Source organism: Schistocerca serialis, chromosome 6 (assembly GCF_023864345.2).
Source record: "Schistocerca serialis cubense isolate TAMUIC-IGC-003099 chromosome 6, iqSchSeri2.2, whole genome shotgun sequence".
NCBI classification, from domain to species: Eukaryota; Metazoa; Arthropoda; class Insecta; order Orthoptera; family Acrididae; genus Schistocerca; species Schistocerca serialis.
The window spans coordinates 702,762,786-702,783,745 of NC_064643.1; positions in this window are offsets into that span (position 1 = coordinate 702,762,786).

Sequence of the window (20,960 nt, forward strand, 5' to 3'; positions counted from 1 at the left end):
CATATTACCATCCGGTTCTGGATGCAGATATAGGGGAATGGAGGATTAGACACAACCAAGAGCTTGAGGAATTATACCAGCAGCCCAACAGAGCAGGAACTGTCAAAGCCAAACGAATGCAGTGGGCCGGCCATGTGGCCCGGATGGAGGATCACAGATGGCCTCGGAAGCTCCTGGATTTCACATCTACAGGAAAGAGACCGCCAGGGAGACCCAAGAAGCGTTGGAGGGATGGACTCCATGAAGATTTAAACCAAGTGTCAAAAGATGTGAACGGACGGCGGATAGCAGCAATGGACAGAATACAGTGGAGGAGGAAACTTGTAGATGCGTGTGGTCCACTGGGCCTGATCACGTAGTAGTAGTAGTAGTTGTACGATAAATACACTGACGGAAAAAAATCGCAGCACCAAAAGTTAATGTTCAGTAATGAAATTTCGAGTATACATTTGTGTACATAACGTCACTGTTTAATGTAAGCGCAAGATAAGCAACTGCAAATATTAGTTGCGGGTACTTTAATAACCGGTGTAACCACCTGAATGTTAATTACAAGAATGCAAGTGTGTGTGTATTGTGTTTAAATGTTCAAATGTGTGTGAAATCCTATGGGACTTAACTGCTAAGGTCATCAGTCCCTAAGCTTACACAATACGTAACCTAAATTATCCTAAGGGCAAACACACACACATGCCCGAGGGAGGACTCGAACCTCCGCCGGGACCAGCCGCACAGTCCATGACTGCAGCACCGTAGACCGCTCGGCTAATCCCGCGCGGCATGCAGTCTGTTGTACAGGCGCCACGTATCAGTTTGTGGGATGGAGTTCCACGTCTGTTTCACTGGGTCGGTCAGTACAGGGACAGTTAATGCTGTGTTTGGATGACGCTGAAGTTGTCGTCCGATTGTGTCCCATATGTGCTCGATTGGAGACAGATCTGGTGATCGAGCAGACCGAGGCAACATGTCGACACTCTGTAGAGCATGTTGGGTTACAAAAGCGGTATGTTGGGAGTGGGGGGGGCTTATCTTGTTGGAAAACACCCCATGGAATACTGTTTATGAATTACAGCACGACAGGTAGAATCACCAGACTGACGTACAAATTTGCAGTCAATGTGTGTGGGATAATCACGAGAGTACTGCTGTCATATGAAATGGCACCCCAGACCAGGTGTAGGTCCAGAGTGTCTAGCGTACAGACAGGTTGATTCTAAGTCCTTAACTGGACTCCTTCTAACCAACACACGGCCACCTCTGGCACTGGGGCAGAGCCAGCTTTCATCAGAAAAGACAAAAAACCTCCACCCTGCCCTCCAGTGAACTCTCTCTTGGGTTTAGTGAAATGCACGTTACAGGCGTCTGGCTCGGAGCTGTCCTTGAAGTAACCGATTCATTATTTCACTGTGGTACCAACTGCTGCTCAGGTGGCTTCTGCAGGTGCAATACGATGCGCCAGAGCCGTACGCCGAACACGATGGTCTTACCTCTCGGTAGTGTCAAGTGACCGTCCAGAGCCTGGTCTTCTTGCTACCGTACATTCCTGCGACCACAGCCGTCAGCAATCATGTACAGTGGCTACATTCCTGCCAAGTCTTTCTGCAGTACCGTATAAAGAACATCCAGCTTTTCATAGCCCTATTACACGACCTCGTTCAAACTCAGTAAGGTGTTGATAATGGCATCTCTGTAAAAGGCATTCTCGACTAACATCAACTCGCCCTGTCCAATCTCGAAGATAACTAACGCTCACGACCGTTACAGCGTGTGCTTAAATCAAACCTGAATTGCATTCATGTTGTGGTGCTATTAGCGCCACTCTTTTGCGACTTGTGCGAAATCTGAATGGGCATCATCAGTCGGATGTAGAAACACACCTACCAACTTTATTTTATGTCGCACAATTCCTTCTTGAGTTGCTATTTTTTCCGTCTGTTCATATTTGCAATGTTCACTTTTCGATAAATTTTTATCCAGTTTGGATTACCTAAAAAAGAAATGAAATTCTCCTTTACTTGGCATGATTGTAAATTTGGGAGCCCCAGTTCAACGGCCGGCCGGAGTGGCCGAGAGGTTGTAGACGCTACAGTCTGGAACCGCGCGACCGCTACGGTCGCAGGTTTGAGTCCTGCCTCGGGCATGGATGTGTGTGATGTCCTTAGGTTAGTTAGGTTTAAGTAGTTCTAAGTTCTAAGGGAGTGATGACCTCAGAAGTTAAGTCCCGTAGTGCTCAGAGCCATTTGAACCCAGTTCAACGTGAGAATACGGTTCAGGAATCGTCTCATAAGTCAAGAGACAGCCCTTCCATCGGTCAAGTTGGAATAAATGGAGCAGCGAATTGTTCAGTCTTGTCAGGCTTTACGAAATGATTTGGAAGTGACTGAAAGGATTCGTAACTCGCAGCAGGGACGAGTGCAGCATTGTATCCAAATCCGAATACGGTACGTAAAACACGTTCCTTTAACGACTGTGCTGTCCAGTCGTGTTTCGGTGTGCTAGTACACATACAGCAGGTTGCGCATTCATTTCGCGCCACTCTTTAGTAGTATGACCTTCAGCGCCGTCTAAAAGGCACCGGAGGGAGTATTTATTTTTATTGTTCGGCCATCAGAAATGGCTAGGGGCCGTACTAGTTGTATGCGGACACAAGCTGAATTGGCCTTTGTCCAGAAACAGCCATAAGCTGCATCGGTCACGGTCGCCGGGCTTCAGGCTGCCTCACTAACGAGGAGGACAGGCCAACTGCCACCGCCCGGTTTCCCGGGAACTTCGCTCGGTGAAAGAGGAGTGGAAGTAAGCGAACACGGGTCTAGGCTTAGCGGCACACACTCAATCGCTTCTGAGAAAACGACGGTCAAAATTTTCGAGGTACTTGACGAGCCTTTTATAGCGCGGTGAAATCAGACTAAATGATTGTTCTGTTGTTAGCTTCGCGTCTTTTTAATTTTGGCCCATATTCGAAACCCAATTATTTTTTCATTTATTTTATTTTTATTGTTTTCATTTATCTACCCAAGTTAGTAGAAGGTTACTATACATATGTTTCTTATCAAATTATGGGATACAAGAACGTTATAGTAGTTGTCAAATTGCAACTGGATTTTACAGTAAGTGTCACACATTTATTACATAACATAAACTGATCAACCAGGATATTATGACCACCGACCTACTATCGACATAAACCCGTCCAGGTGATAGAGAAGCGTCACGTGGCGAGGAACGGTTGATAGAGACATGCACGGTGCATGCAGCATCAGCGAGGGTGCCGTCCGTGTGTAGAATGGGGACGGCGCACGATCTGTCTGGGTTTGAACGAGGGAAGATCGTGACGACCCGGTGGCACGGCACGGGTCTTTCGGAAACTGCACGACTTGTCCTGTGTTCGGGGAGTGCTGTGGTGAGTGCCTTCAACACATGGCGAAACCCAGGTGAAACCACGTCCAGACGTCTTGAGGTTCAAATGGTTCAAATGGCTCTGAGCACTATGGGAGTTAACATCTATGGTCATCAGTCCCCTAGAACTTAGAACTACTTAAACCTAACTAACGTAAGGACATCACACAACACCCAGTCATCACGAGGCAGAGAAAATCCCTGACTCCGCCGGGAATCGAACCCGGGAACTCGGGCGTGGGAAGCGAGAACGCTACCGCACGACCACGAGCTGCGGACGTCTTGAGGTTGGGCAGCTACTCCTGATTACAGACGTCGGACATCGTAGGCTAGGCGGACTGGTAAAACAGAACCGGCAGCGAACTGTGGTGGAAGTAACATCAGACTTTAATGCTGGCCAGAGCACAAGTGTGTCTGAACACACTGTGCACCGAACACTCCTGACGGTAGGCCTACGCTGCCGAGTACCCATGCATCTAACGCGCTGCTTCCCGAGCGGGAAGGCGTGCCCTGCCGGTCCCCGGCACGAATCCACCTGCCGGATCTGTGTCGAGGTCCGGTGTGCTGGCCAGCCTGTACACGGTTTTTAAGACAGTTTTCCATCTGCCTCAGAGAATGCAGGCTGGTTCCCCCTATTCCGTCTCAATTACACTTCGTCGGCCATTGGTGCACAAACACTGTCTCCACGTACGCGTGCACCATAATTCCTCTACCACCGAAACATTTGGGGTTACACTCGTCTGGTATGAGACGTTCCCGGAGAGGGGGGAGGGGGGGGGGCGTCTACTGGGGGCCGAACCGCACAATAACCCTGGGTTCGGTGTGGGGCGGCGGTGGGGTGGGTGGACTGCTGTGGCCCGTTGTGGGGTTGTGAACCACTGAGGGCTACGGCGGGACGAAGCCTCTCCTTCGTTTCTAGGTCCTCAAAAAAAAAAAAGTTCAAATGTGTGTGAAATCTTATGGGACTTAACTGCTAAGATCATCAGTCCCTAAGCTTACACACTACTTATCCTAAATTATCCTAAGGACAAGCACACACACCCATGCCCGAGGGAGGACTCGAACCTCCGTCGGGACCAGCCGCACAGTCTATGACTGCAGCGCCTTAGACCGCTCCGCTAATCCCGCGCGGCGTCTAGGTCCTCAGTTCAGCATACAATACACCCATGCCTGTGGAATTTTAATACCACGACATCTGCAACTACGACTGAAATGGGCATGTGACCATCAGCACTTGGCGTTGGCGCAGTGGCAGAGCGTAACATGGTCTGATGAATCCCGATACCTACTTCTTCACGCAGACGGGAGGGCACCGATACATCCTCTTCCAGGGGAACAGCTTCTTGACACCTCTACTGCGGGACGGAGACAAGCTGGCGTCATCTCCATTGTGCTCTGGGAAACATTCACGTGGGCATCCATGAGTCCAGTAGGGCTCGTGCAAGGCACCATGACTGCCAAGGAGTACTGTACACTGGTTGCAGAACACTTACATCTCTTTAGGACGTCATGTTTCCCGACGGCAGTGGCATTTTTCAGCAAGATAATGCGCCGTGTCACAAGGCCAGGATTGTGAGGCAGTGGTTCGAGAAACACACTGTCAAGTTCCAGTAGATGTGCTGGCCCTTCTGCTCGCCATATCTGAGCCCGATCGAACACATCTGGAGTGTGACTGAACGTGGAGTTCGAACTCATCGCCCTCCTCTCGGAAATTACGGGAATTAGGTGATTTGTGTGTGCAGATGTGGTGCCAACTCCCTCCAGTGACCTACCAAGGCCTCACTGCTTCCATGCCAAGAACTGTCGCCGCTGTTATCCGTGCTAGAGGTGGACATACAGGCTGTTAGGTAGCTGGTCACAATGCTCCGGCTGACCAGTGTACATGTTTATGGTGTGTTGAGGGGTTACAATGTTTTTAAATTCTCACAATCTGGTATTTCATTCTCATATTAATGCTTATATTTTATTCATATGTTTTTCTTCATGAAGATTTGGTGCATTCCAGTGAATAATGCCGGTCGTAGAAACATTCCAAACACAGATATTCCGAACACCACGAGCATCACGCGAAAGCAGGTTTGCCACAGAAACATTTCTTGGTACAAATCTCACTCTGGAAGGAAAGATATCGGGCGTGTGGAATAATTTCGCGGCAGACAGTGCATAACGGATCTTTTTTTCCGAAAAATGCGGCTTACAACTGATTATGAATCGCCGGCCGTTGTGGCCGAGCGGTTCTAGGCGCTTCAGTCTGGAACCACGCGACCGCTACGGTCGCGGGTTCGGATCCTGCCTCGGGCATGGATGTGTGTGATGTCCTTAGGTTAGGTAGGTTTAAGTAGTTCTAAGTTCTAGGGGACTGATGACCTCAGATGTTAAGTCCAATAGTGCTCAGAGCCATTTGAACCTTTTGATTATGAATCAAGATACACCACAGGAATTTCACCAAAAACCATGTCAAATACTTTCCTCTTTTTTTAAACTCATTCATCTGACGTACGATTAGCAGACGAATAAGTACTGCATTATGTAAATCTATATCGGAAAATATTCGTGTAGTAATCTTCTACAGACATGGGTGTACAAATGAAAAACAAAAATATAAATAATAATCGGGTTTCGAACACGGTTCGCAAAATTAAAAAGTCGCGCAGCTAAGCAGAGACACGTGTTTGCTTATTTTGCCCACTCTTTCAGTGAAAGAAGTTTGTGGGAGATCGGGATTACTTATCTTTCCGTGTTCTACTCGTAAGCTGCAGCAACTTTGCGGCACCACTGGCGAACACTGCGACACACTGGCAACATCGATGGCACTGTGTCTTCAGAAGCGCAACATATGACCGATTTGTCCCCACCGGAGGGAGAGTGGCGGACAGTGGTGGGCTCGCGTATCTCTGGGCGGAGGGCGAAAGTCGGAACTGGCGGCGCGGCTGCTCCCTTAACGCCTAGGCGACAGGTATGCGGAGCTACTCAGTGTCGAGATAATACGTCATATCCAGCACGGGGTGTATCGCCTGTTTGGCCATTGCACAACCACATAGGTTGAGTTCGTTTGTCACTCGGAACTACAAAGTTAGGCGGTTAGTGAAGTCTTTCAAGGAAATAGCAGACAGATCAAGGGAGAAGGCCAATGTGCACATGGTATGCTTGCCGAGAGGTCTCTGCCGGCAGTTATTGAACACAATGGGTGCAAAAAGTGGCTCATATCGGCACGGATGACGCTTGGCGCCTGGGTTCTGAGGCCATCCTCGGTTCCATTACGCAGTTGGCTGAACAAGTGAGGGCAGCTGGCCTCGCTCGCAGAGTGGACACACGGATCTCTCTTATTATTTTGCAGCATCGTATCCAGAAACGATAGCTGGCATTCGGTTAGTTGCCGAGAAGAAGAACTAATTCAGAGGCTCAGACGATTCTGCATCGATCTCGGGTGCAAATTTCTCAACCTACACAATCGGGTGGTGAACTGTGGGGCCCCACTCAATAACTTAGGTGTGCGCTACAAAAGGGAAGCGGTTACACGGGCAGCACAGTTAGTGTGATTTGCTCAGTGGGGTGTTTAAGTCGGAGCAACCCCTCCTTAGGGGCGGTGATGAAGTGCCAACCGAGAAGGAAGAAAGATCACCTACATAACATTCATATGTCAATTTTCGTCTTTACGGTCGGAAAGAGAAAATGGTAGTATGATTTTCTGAAGGAGTATCCATGGTAAGGGCTCCAAATTAGAGTACTTACTAAAGGTAATAGAGCCAGCGTTGTATTAGGGTCAGAAAACTGTTGAAACGAGAAGTGAATAACAACCACGTTCAAAATACAGATTGGAATGTTTGCCGCAAGACTATACTACAAGTCAGTAGTTCAAAATGGCTCTGAGCACTATGGGACTTATCATCTGAGGTCATCAGTCCCCTAGATCTTAGAACTACTTAAACCTAACTAACTTAAGGACATAACACACATCCGTGCCCGAGGCAGGATTCGGCCACTCCGGCCGGCAAGTCAGTAGTGAAGAAGTGCTTATTGATATAAGGAATCTAATTAAAGTTTTAAGAGAACCCGAATGTGAAATAATCTGGGTAAAGGTAAGCACCAAAGGTGTGTCAAACTTGGTAATCGGCTGCTTTTATAAGCCCCCCCCCTGCCCCCCGTCGCCCCCCCCCCCTCCCTGAGAAACAGTAGTTACAGAGACAACTTAGAGAAGATCGAAAGTAAGTTTTCTGATCATGTCACAGTAACAGGGGCAGGCTATCAGTTTGCCAGCTATAGAATGAGAGAGTCGTGCTATTAGAACTGGTATCACAGTCAGGTATTCGTGTGAGATTCATCTGAATGTCTTCTCTGGAAATTACTTTCGAGCAAGTAAAGGCGAGGTTTTGAATCATGTAATGTATAGGTGGACATCGGTGATCATAAAGCTACTGTAGCATCACTGACTACAGGTGTTACATGGCATTTTAAGGAAAAAAGATAAATATTTTTGACTACCAGGAGTGATAGGAAACAAAATGACTTCAGTATCAAACATTCAGCTCTGAGGACGGAGACGTAAGGCAAAAACGGAGGACATTCAGAGGCTCTGTACCATTCACCTTAGACCTGCACGCGCCGAGCAAGGTTGTGAGAGACGGCAAAGACCAAACATGGTACAAGAGTTATGTTACAATGTTGCTACGAAAGCAAATGCCGCTTCATTACATATTAAAGCGAAGTGGAAGTCTAGTTGACAAACAAAACCTGAAAGAAGCTTACAAGAGCTTAATGAGGACAACACGAGAACCATTCAGCGAATTGAAAAGCAAAATTTTGCCTAGCAATCCGACTAAAATTCCTAAGAAGTTTGGTTTGATGTAAAGGCAGTAGGTGGACCGCAGTCATCTATTCAGTCGCTCAGTGACTATAATGGTACCGAAACGGAAGACGAGCGTAAGAAGGCCGAAGTATTTCGAAATTGGTTTACTACCCAGGATCGTAACATCGTCCTTCCTTTCAATCTTCGTACGAATATCGAAATGGCAGATATTGAAATAACAGAGCGTGGAATAGAAAAATAACTACAGTCGCTTAGTAGTGGAAAAGCGTCAGGACCATATGATACATCTATAAGATTCTACAATGATTATGGGAGAGAACTTGCTCTCTTTCTAGCAGCAGTTTCTCGTAGTTCACTGCAGCAACGAAGGGTACCTAGCATCTGGAAGAAAGCGCACGTCATTCTCATTATCAAGAAGGTTGCCGACGATGCTGTGGTGTTCAGTAAGGTGTCGAAGTTGAATGATTGTTGGAAGCTACAGGACGACTTAGACAAAATTTATGGTTGGTCTGATGAATGGCAGCTAGCTCTAAATACGGAGAAACGTAAGTTAATGCGGATGAATAGGAAGAAAAAACCTGTAATGTTAGGATACAGTATTACTAGTGTTCTGATTGACATAGTCAAATCGTTTAAGTGTCTGGGCGTAACGTTTCAGATCGATGTGAAATGGAACGAACACGTGAGAACTGTGGTAGGGAACACGAATGGTCGACTTCGGTTTACTGGGAGAATTTTGGGAAAGAATGGTTCACCTGTAAAGGAGAACACATATAGGAAGTTGGTGCGACCTATTCTTGATTATTATTCGAGTGTTTGGGATCCGTACCACGTCGGATTGAAGGAAGACATCGAAACAATTCAGAGGCGGACTGCTAGATTTGTTGCCGGTAGGTTCGAACAATAAGTAAATGTTACGAAGATGCTTTGGAAACTCAAATGGAAATCTCCGGAGGGAAGGCGACGTTCTTTTCGAGAAACACTGTTGAGGAAATTTAGAGAACCGAAATCTAAACGCCGGCCGCGGTGACCGAACTGTTCTAGACGCTTCAGTTCGGAGCCGCGCAACTGCTACGGTCGCAGGTTCGAATTCTGCCTCGTGCATGGATGTGTTGATGTCCTTAGGTTAGTTAGGTTTAAGTAGTTCTAAGTTCTAGGCGACTGATGACCTCAGATGTTAAGTCCCATAGTGCTCGGAGCCATCTGAACCATTTATTTGAAATCTGAAGCTGATAGCCGAACGATTCTACTGCCGCCAACATACATTGCGTGTAAGGACCAAGAAGATAAGATACAAGAAAAATAGGGCTCATATGGAGGCGTATATAAATTTGTGGAACAGGAAAGGAAATGACTAATGGTGGTACAGGGTACCCTCCGCCATGTGCCGTGCGGTGGCTTACGGACATCTATGCAGATTTAGATGTAGATATATGCATACAATTATGAATCTATATATCTTACGTCAGCCAGTTGTAGCACTGTGTAACATGTTTTATGCCCAAAATTATTACATTTTTTGAGAATGAAAATCTCTTCTATAAAAGTCAACATGGGTTCTGCAGACAAAAATCTTTCTAATCACAGTTCGCTCTGTTCTTCCGCAAGATTAAGAGTGTCGCTGACAAATACGACCAGCTTAATGGAGTGTTTCAGAGTTTCGGAAGGCATTCAATACAATTGCGCAGTGCCGTTTAGTGAAAAAAAAAGAGCTTTCCAAGTATCGGTCAGATTTTGTGACTAGATTCAGCACTTTCTAAGAGAGAGAACTCTATATGTTTCTCTTAGTGGAATGAAATTGACAAATGTAAATTTCTCAGAATGAATTTACACTCTGCAGCAGAGTGTGCGCTGATTTGAAACTTCATGGCGGATTGAAACTGTGTGCCGGACTGGAACTCGAATCTGGGACTTCTGCCTTTCGTGGACAAGTGCTCTACCGACTGAGGTATCCAAACACGTCTCACGAGCGGTCTCCACAGCTTTACTTCCGCCAGTACCTCGTCTCCTGCGTTCCAAACTTCACAGAAGTTCCTCTCTTCCAAGAGTGCTGGTCCCACAACGTACGCAGGAGAACTTTATAAAGTTTGGAAGGTAGGAAATGAGGTACTAGTGAAAGCAGAACTGTGAGGGCGGCTATTGAGTTGTGGTCGGATAGCTCGGTCAGTAAAGCACTCAGCCGCGAAAAGTAAAGGTCCCAGTTTCAAATCCCACGCGACGCACTGTTTTAATCTGCTATGAAGTTTCAGATGTAAAAGTAATTACTGGAGTACTCCATGGGAGCGTTATAGGGCCATTACTGTTTACAATTCATATATAAAAGATCTAGCAGCTAGCGTCAGAAACTCCATGAGGCGTTTTGCAGACGATGCTATTGTTTACGAGAAATAAAGCCTCTGGCGTAATATAAGAAGACTTGTCGAGAATCCATTATTCGTCTGGTGACTGACAGCTGACACTAAACGTGCCATATTGAGCGTAAATAGGCGACAAGATCCATCACTGCTCTGGCCGAAGCTCGTGGTCTAGCGTTACTGGCTCTGGATCGTGGAGTCCCGGGTTCGATTCCCGGCCGGGTTGGGAATTTTCTGTGCCCAGGGACTGGGTGTTTGTGTTGTCCCCAACGTTTCATCATCATCATTGTGGTGTCACCGCCGGACACCACACTTGCTAGGTGGTACCTTTTAAATCGGCCGCGGTCCGCTAGTATACGACGGACCCGCGTGTCGCCACTGTCAGTAATTGCAAACCGAGCGCCGCCACACGGCAGGTCTAGAGAGACTTACTAGCACTCGCCCGAGTTGTACAGCCGACGTTGCTAGCCGTGGTTGACTGAGAATTACGCTCTCAATTGCCGAGACGATAGTTAGCATAGCCTTCAGCTAAGTCAATTGCTACGACCTAGCAAGGCGCCATTTATCCTTTGCTATGTATCTAATGAAGCATGTACAGTAACAAGACCAATGTTCACCAATTGTGGATTAAAGTTAAGTATTCCAGCAGCTACGTACTTTTCTTTATAGCATTCATTACGTATCCTGTTTCAGACCTCACGCCAGCCTGCGTGAGTTTAAGCACGTGCCTTTCGGTTACCCGTCACTGTGGATTGGCTGTCTTGCCAGTCCACAACATTTTTGGCGACGACGATTTAACGGTCGTATTGCTCTAATTTACTTTTCATGGCTTCGCCACAATCCCCAGATGTACTGTCCGAATTTTATCGCTTGCAGAATCAGCAGACGCAGGCGTTATTGGATGCCCTTGAACAGCTCGTCCAGGGTCAACGTGCAATGCAAAACGATGCGGCAGCCGCCGCTTCACAGCTACCGCACCCACAACATGCAGTTGCACCACCGTTTCGTCCATTTGATGCGAAAATGGAAACCTGAACGGAGTGGTCACGCCAATTTGGATTTCATCTCGCCGCCTACAGAATTCAAGGTAACGAGCGGCAGCCTCATTTATTGGCGTGTGTAGGGGTGCAGACGTACCGTGTGATAGTGAAATTATTTCCCCGACGCGACGTAGCAACTCTGTCCTACGACGAAATTTTGTCTGCTTTAGATGCCTATTTCAAGGAATCAGTCAATGTACACTCCTGGAAATTGAAATAAGAACACCGTGAATTCATTGTCCCAGGAAGGGGAAACTTTATTGACACATTCCTGGGGTTAGATACATCACATGATCACACTGACAGAACCACAGGCACATAGACACAGGCAACAGAGCATGCACAATGACGGCACTAGTACAGTGTATATCCACCTTTCGCAGCAATGCAGGCTGCTATTCTCCCATGGAGACGATCGTAGAGATGCTGGATGTAGTCCTGTGGAACGGCTTGCCATGCCATTTCCTCCTGGCGCCTCAGTTGGACCAGCGTTTGTGCTGGACGTGCAGATCGCGTGAGACGCCGCTTCATCCAGTCCCAAACATGCTCAATGGGGGAGAGATCCGGAGATCTTGCTGGCCAGGGTAGTTGACTTACACCTTCTAGAGCACGTTGGGTGGCACGGGATACATGCGGACGTGCATTGTCCTGTTGGAACAGCAAGTTCCCTTGCCGGTCTAGGAATGGTAGAACGATGGGTTCGATGACGGTTTGGATGTACCGTGCACTATTCAGTGTCCCCTCGACGATCACCAGTGGTGTACGGCCAGTGTAGGAGATCGCTCCCCACACCATGATGCCGGGTGTTGGCCCTGTGTGCCTCGGTCGTATGCAGTCCTGATTGAGGCGCTCACCTGCACGGCGCCAAACACGCATACGACCATCATTGGCACCAAGGCAGAAGCGACTCTCATCGCTGAAGACGACACGTCTCCATTCGTCCCTCCATTCACGCCTGTCGCGACACCACTGGAGGCGGGCTGCACGATGTTGGGGCGTGAGTGGAAGACGGCCTAACGGTGTGCGGGACCGTAGCCCAGCTTCATGGAGACGGTTGCGAATGGTCCTCGCCGATACCCCAGGAGCAACAGTGTCCCTAATTTGCTGGGAAGTGGCGGTGCGGTCCCCCACGGCACTGCGTAGGATCCTACGGTCTTGGCGTGCATCCGTGCGTCGCTGCGGTCCGGTCCCAGGTCGACGGGCATGTGCACCTTCCGCCGACCACTGGCGACAACATCGATGTACTGCGGAGACCTCACGCCCCACGTGTTGAGCAACTCGGCGGTACGTCCACCCGGCCTCCCGCATGCCCACTATACGCCCTCGCTCAAAGTCCGTCAACTGCACATACGGTTCACGTCCACGCTGTCGCGGCGTGCTACCAGTGTCAAAGACTGCGATGGAGCTCCGTACGCCACGGCAAACTGGCTGACACTGACGGCGGCGGTGCACAAATGCTACGCAGCTAGCGCCATTCGACGGCCAACACCGCGGTTCCTGGTGTGTCCGCTGTGCCGTGCGTGTGATCATTGCTTGTACAGCCCTCTCGCAGTGTCCGGAGCAAGTATGGTGGGTCTGACACACCGGTGTCAATGTGTTCTTTTTTCCATTTCCAGGAGTGTAGTTGCAAAACGGTATACGTTCTTTCGTACAAAACTAATCGGGAGTGGGTTGCAACTTTGCAAGGCCTTACCAGGGATTGTGCTTTTGAGTGTGAATGTGGACTCCCTTATTCAGATACTATGGTACGTGATGCAATTGCACAGAACATTTCGGATGTTCGTATAAGGGAACAGATTTTGAAACTAATCAATCCCTCCCTTCAACAAGTGATAGACATATTGGATAGGCAAGACACATTTGACTTTGCTCAGGAATCGTTTGAAACTTCGCCAGCTGTGTGTCACATTAACTGGCCCGCCGGCCGAGCTGCACGGAACTGTAAACGGCCCTCGCGCACGTGTCCCGCGCCAGCAAGCAAATGGAGTGAAATCACTCCCGTGGTGTGCTACTAGACATTCGTGTGATAATTGCCCGTCACGCCAAGCTATTTGCTTTTTCTGTAATAAAAAAGGACATGTTCAGAGTGTTTGCCAGGCCCTTTGCTTCGCGCCGGAATCGAACCACGAATACTCAGGCTCGTGAACCTTCGCCCATGGACATTCATGTAGTTAATACCGCTCCGCCCAGTGCCACTCTCTCTAATAGTGACGGTGTTCGTCCCACAAAAAGTGTGCGTCGACGTCGCCGGAAATCACGTCAATTAGCAAGTGATTCTGTACCAGTGTCTGTTCAAATTGCACAAAACAGTCGCTCTTGTCGTCAACAGGACAATAAACTTCTTGTGGACTTGGACATTCATGGCAACGTGATCCCATTCCAGCTCGATACCGGCGCTGCAGTTTCATTGCTCAATAAAGACACGTACAAACAACTGGGCACACCCCCGTTGCGTGCCGCAAATGTTACGCTAACTACATCTTCAGGTCACAAGATCCCTGTGTTAGGACAGTGCAGCCTTCTTGCAACATACAAGGGACAAACAAAACTTGTGTCATTTTACGTACTTCGTTCTTCTGCTGCAGTGAACTTGTTTGGTTTAGATTTATTTCAATTGTTTAACTTGTCTATAGTCAATCAGGTCCTAACAGTGAACCAGACTGTGCCTTCAGCCAGTGTTTCTCGTCTATGTGAAGAATTTGCAGACATTTCTGCATCGGGCCTTGGTTGCGCTAAGAACTATGAAGCACATTTGGAACTGAAAGTAAACGCACAACCGAAATTTTTCAGAGCGCGCAATTTTCCCCAAGCATTGCGTGATGAGGTCGCAAGAACGTTACACGATTTGGAATCACAAGGTGTAATTGAACGTGTGCAGGCTTCTCTCTGGTCCTCACCCTTAGTAATCTTGCCAAAACCTTCCGGAAAATTGAGACTTTATGTGGACTTCAAGGCAACAGTGAATCCACAACTAGTGATTGCAACTTATCCTTTACCCCGCCCGGAAGATCTTTTTGACAAACTGTGCCCGGGTAAATATTTTTCTAAGTTGGACCTCGCAGATGCATACTTGCAAATAGCGGTGGACGAAGAATCCCAGCGCGTATTGATGGTTAACACCCATCTTGGTTTGGATCGATTCAAAAGACTGCCATTCGGGTGTGCATCCGCCCCTGCATTGTTTCAGCAATATCTGCCAACTGTTTGTGCCTCGGTCCCTACTGCAGCAAACTATCTGGACGATATTGTGATCTCCGGAAAGACGGAAGAAGAACATTTAGCCAACCTCCGAACAATATTTCAGGTCTTGCGACAAAATGGCCTTCGCTTGCGGAAGGACAAATGTGTGTTTTTTGCTCGTGACTTACCATATTTGGGACATGTAATCAATGCCCATGGCATACATCCGAGTCCAGAGCACCTCCGTGCCATACAAGAATTTGAAGCAGCTACAGAGTGTGTTGGGAAAAATTAATTATTACCATCGTTATGTTCCCCATACCTCTTCCATTTCAGCTCCGCTTCATCGCTTACGCAGTAAAGGTGTTCCGTTCGTCTGGTCGACGGATTGCGAACGCGCCTTTCGCCAGTTGAAATCGGCGTTGCTTTCTAATACTTGCCTTACGCCATTCGATCCCCAGAAACCCCTTTTGTTGATGGTAGATGCATCGGATTTCGAGATCGGTGCTGTGCTTGCGCACAAAGATGGTTCGCATGATCGCCCTATTGCCTTTGCGTCCAAATTGCTCTCGTCAACGCAAAGAAATTATTCACAGATCGAGAAAGAAGCTTTGGCTCTCGTATTTGGTGTTGCAAAGTTTCATGATTTCTTGTATGGTCGTCACTTTACCATCATCACAGACCACAAACCTTTGACATCGCTTTTTCATCCGACCAAGCCTGTACCTCCACGTACAGCGCAGAAATTCATTCGCTGGTCTATTTTCCTCTCGCAGTACCGCTACGATATCTTGTATCGGTCCACTGCTAAGCACGGAAACGCCGATGCGTTGTCCCGTTTGCCTGTTGCTGAGGATAGAGCATTCGATTCTTCCGAACTTGCTTGCATGTTCATTGATGCAGAAACCGATGACGTGGTCGACTCGTTTCCGATTGATTTTCGTCGTGTAGCTACAGCCACAGCTGCTGACCCTGTCCTTGCTACAGTTTTGCGTTTTGTTGCTACGCAATGGCCCTTGTCAAAGTCCCGGATCGAGGATCCGTTGGTTCGCCGATTTTTTGCTCACAAGGAGAGACTTTTCGTTCGACGTGGTGTTTTGCTGTTGCGTTCTGATAATGATCAGTCCAGGGTCGTGGTCCCACGTTCGTTACAGACCTCTGTCTTACGGCTTCTCCACCAAGGACATTGGGGTATAGTGCGAACGAAACAACTTGCTCGTCAGCACTGGACATGGTTCGGAATCGATGCTGCGATTACGAAAATGTGCTCTTCTTGCATGGCGTGTGCCGAACAACAATCCGCACCACCGCGGAAATTCTTTGCATGGCCAAAAGCCACTTCCCCTTGGCAACGCTTACACATCGTTTTTGCTGGTCCCTTCTGGAATGCTCGATGGTTGGTTGTGGTGGATTCCTTCAGTTGTAAGGATGCCTTCCACGACGTCATCTGCCACCATCCAAGCGTTATCCGCTATCTTTTGCATTGAAGGTCTCCCACAGACTATTGTTTCCGACAGTGGCCCACAATTCATGGCCGCAGAATTTCAGTTATTCTACAAGGCCAATGGTATTCAACATCTGACATCCGCGCCGTTTTCGCCCCAGTCAAACGGTGCCGCTGAACGATTGGTCCGGACTTTCAAGTCCCAGATGTTGAAGTTGAAAGAGTCGCATTCTTGGGAGGACGCGTTGTTGCTCTTTTTGTCTTCGTATCGCTCTCAGCCCCGCGATGGTCACTCGCCGGCTGAGTTGCTTCACGGTCGTCCTCATCGAACCTTGATGTCTTTGTTGCATCCGCCACATCAGGTTCCTGTGCAGCGGCAGACGCCTGCTTTTGCTCTAGGCGCCGTTGTATACTATCGCAACTATCGAGGTTCAGGGCGTTGGCTCGCAGGGCGCATTCTTCGCTGCCTCGGCCGCGCTATGTATTTGGTTTTGGGGGACTCTGGTGAGGTGCGTCGGCATCTCAATCAGCTGCGCCTCTGTCGTCGCTCGGGTTCTGCCGCTCCCCGTCTGCTTTCAGCGACGGTGCCGTCTGGTCAGCGCCCTGGGGACCCATCTACTGGCTCGCCTCATCCCCAGGTGTTACCGACGCTGCCTTCCATTTTGCCCCATGGCGACGCGCCGCCGCCGCCGCCGCCGCCGCCGCCGCCGCCGCCGCCGCCGCCTCCTGTTCTCCCGCCAGGCGCCTCCCTGGGTCACGCGCCGCCGATCGCTTCCCATGACCAGCTGTCCTCCGCCATGGAACTCTTGCCCGCTCCGGACCAGATGTCGTCTTCGCCGGTCGGGTGCTCCGACTCGTTGGAGGTCGACCCTTCGGCCCCTCCTGAGTATCTACGGGCGCATACACCTCATGTTGGCGTGCACCCTGGACTAGGTTTTCAGGCGTTTCCTAGCTCCCCTCGGACCGAATGGCAGGGTGCGGGTGGCACAGCCTCGCCTGTTGTTAGGCTCCCCACCTCGTCGCATACGTCAACATGGGGTCCTCCCCACGGCGGGCGGAAGCCTTATAACACAACCGTCCGCCGATTTGCGGGGGAGGAATGTGGTGTCACCGCCAGACACCACACTTGCTAGGTGGTACCTTTTAAATCGGCCGCGGTCCGCTAGTATACGACGGACCCGCGTGCCGCCACTATCAGTGATTGCAAGCCGAGCGCCGCCACACGGCAGGTCTAGAGAGACTTACTAGCACTCGTCCGAGTTGTACAGCCGACGTTGCTAGCCATGGTTCACTGAGAATTACGCTCTCAATTGCCGAGACAATAGTTAGCATAGCCTTCAGCTAAGTCAATTGCTACGACCTAGTAAGGCGCCATTTATCCTTTGCTATGTATCTAATGAAGCATGTACAGTAACAAGACCAATGTTCACCAATTGTGGATTAAAGTTAAGTATTCCAGCAGCTACGTACTTTTCTTTATAGCATTCATTGCGTATCCTGTTTCAGACCTCACGCCAGCCTGCGTGAGTTTAAGCGCGTGCCTTTCGGTTACCCGTCACTGTGGATTGGCTGTCTTGCCAGTCCACAACAATCATCATCATCATCATTCGCGACAGTGGCTAGATTGTACTGTGAAAGAAAGTGGCATGTGTAAAAATTTTGACTTTGTCAGGGCACTGATGACCGCGCGGTTGAGCGCCCCACATACCAATCATCATCATCATCATATCATCATCATCACCGCTCTACTGCGCTGTTGGCGAAAACTCGCTCTAAACAGTGTCAACCGTAAAATACCTAGGAGTAAGCGTCTGGAGCCATCTAAACTGGAATAACCTCACAACTTTAGCTGTAGGAAAATCAGATACCAGGCTGAGATTCACTGGAAGAATGGTAGGAAAATGTTATTCACCGACGAAAGAAATGGCTCTAAAAACACTTCTTCGATCGGTTCTCGAGCACAGTACTTCAGACTGGGACCGTTATCAAGTAGGATTAACAGAAGAGATGGAGAAGATACAACGAAGTGCTGCACGTTTCTTCACGGGATGGTATAGTCGGCCCGAGAACGTTACGGATATGCTCAAAAAACTCCTGTGGCAGACGCTACAAGAGAAGCGTTGTGTATCACGGAGAGACTTGTAATTTAGAGAGTGTGAAGCTGAAGAAGAGTCAGGTAACATATTACTTCCTCCAACATGTCTCCGTCATATGCCTATAGTGTGACCGACACGCGTGTAAACAAGTTTTTCATGGGAGTCGTATCAGCGCTCACCGTGGAGCATCAGAATGAATCATCTTCACCTGAAGCTAGCGCGAGCTGTTGGTTGTAACTCATAATTTTGTCAAATTTACTTATATATGATGATTCTTCAGCTGCCCCTACCGCTGTCGTTTTATGCAACCCGTAATGTTATATCCGGCCTTCATAGACCAAGTGCGAAATTTTCGTATTCTCACGCTCGCTGCGCGCGAACTATTAATCCTCCCAAAAAAAGGAACAACATCTTTCTGTAGGAAATTTAATGTAATTATATTTTGTACTGAGATTGTTTTCGCTAGAGACCGTAGTTTCGGAGTTACTAAAGAAAACGAACAAAAGTCCCTTCAAATGCAGCCCCCACCGGTCAGGATTTCTAGTATGTTGTTCATGACGCTCCTTCCTACCACTGTCCAAAAATTTGCGGCTGGACGAACTATTTCCCACATACGACTCTTCCCTGTCTTCATTGAGTGGCCTTATTATGCCACTGGCTTTGTCGAGCCCTTACAAACTGTAAAATTTACCTAATTTTCTGTAAATTTTACATAAAATGGCTTACAAGGATTAAGTTTGGATCGAACTGTCAACGTAATCAGTTTTAGTGTAACGTTTACAAATGTCGTTTTTCGTCGATTATCCTCACAGGCACGTTTAAATTGATAATGTTAACGAAGTAGCTGACTGCTGGTGGCGTAATAGCGCAAGAATAGAGACCAAAACAACTTCCAATATCGGGAATAGTTCGAGTAGTCGGAATTTTTTCTGCAGTGGTAGCAGGGAGCGACACGAACAACATACCAGAAATCCCTACTTGTGACGCATGTGTGAGGGAGGAGGTGCGTTTGAAGGTCACTTTTGTACATTTTTCTTGAATAACTGAAAAACCGTGGCCTCCAGCGAAAACTTATCCCAGTAGAAAATTCAACTGCATTAAATTTCCTACAAAAAAGTCCTCGTTTTTTGTGTAAGACGAATACACTGAAGAGCCAAACAAATTGGCACACCTGCCTAATATCGTGTATGGCCCCCAGGAGCATGAAAAAGTGGCGCAACACGACGTGGCATGCACTGGACTAATGTCTGAAGCAGTGCTGGAGGCAACTGACACCATGAATGCTGTAGGGCTGTCCATAAATCCGTAAGAGTACGAGGGGTGGAGATATCTTCCGAACAGCACGTTGCAAAGCATCCGAGATATGCTCAATAATGTTCATGTCTTGGGACTTTCGTGGCCAGCAGGAGCGTTTAAACTCAGAAGAGTGTTCCTGGAACCACTCTGTAGCAATTCTGGACGTGTGGGGTGTCGCACTGTCTTGCTGGAATTGCCCAAGTCTGTCGGAATTCACAATGGACATCAATAGATGCAGGTGATCAGACAGGATGCTTACGTACGTGTCACCTGTCAGAGTCGTTCCTAGACGTATCAGCACATATCACTCCAACTACACGCGCCCCACGCCATTACAGAGCATCCACCAGCTCGAACAGTTCCCTGCTGACATGCAGCGTCCATGGATTCATGACGTTGTCGCGGTACCCGTACACGTCCATCCGCTCGATACAATGTGAAACAAAACTTGTTCGAGCAGTCGACGTGCTTCCAGCCATCAACAGTCCAATGTCGGTGTCGACGGGCCTAGGCGACGCGTAAAGCTTTGTGTCGTGCAGTCGTCAACGGTACACGAGTGGGCCTTCGGCTCCGAAAGCCCATATCGATGATGTTTCGTTGAATGGGGCGCACGCTGACACTTGCTCATGGAACGGCATTGAACTATGCAGCAATTTGCGGAACGGTTGCACTTCCGTCACGCTGAACAGTTCTCTTCTGTCGTCATCGGTCGCGTTCTTGCAGGAACTTTTTCCGGCAGCAGCGATCTCGCAGATTTGATGTTTTACCGCATTGCTAATATTCACGGTATACTCGTGAAATGGTCGTACGGGAAAATCCTCACTTCATCGCTACCTCAGAGATGCTGTGTCTCGTCGTTCGTGCACCGAGTGTAACACCACGTTCGAACTCAAATCTTGATAACCTGCCATTCTAGCGGCAGTAACTGTTCTAACAACTGCGCCGCAGACACGTTATCTTATATAGGCGTTATCTTATATAGGCCGTATTCTGCCTGTTTACGTGCTGGTATCTCTGTATTTCATTACGCATGCCTATAACAGTTTTTTTGGCGCTTCAGTGTAGCTTCCGCGTAGCATAAAACGACAGCGGTAAGGGCAGCTGAATCATCCTGCGTTTATATGGTTCTATTTCTTAAGGGAAGGTTTACTATCTTTTGATTCAAAAAATCGATTTTTTTAATTGAATTTTTGGATCCATAAAAGTATTTAGAATCCACCGCTGAAACGGTTTTTCCGAATACGGAACGGAAATGTTTGTTATTCGCTGTTGAACACAAAAATGAACCTGCCTGAAATCGGCCTTTTTCATGCACCAGTTTTTTTCTTTCGGAGGAATAGTTATTGT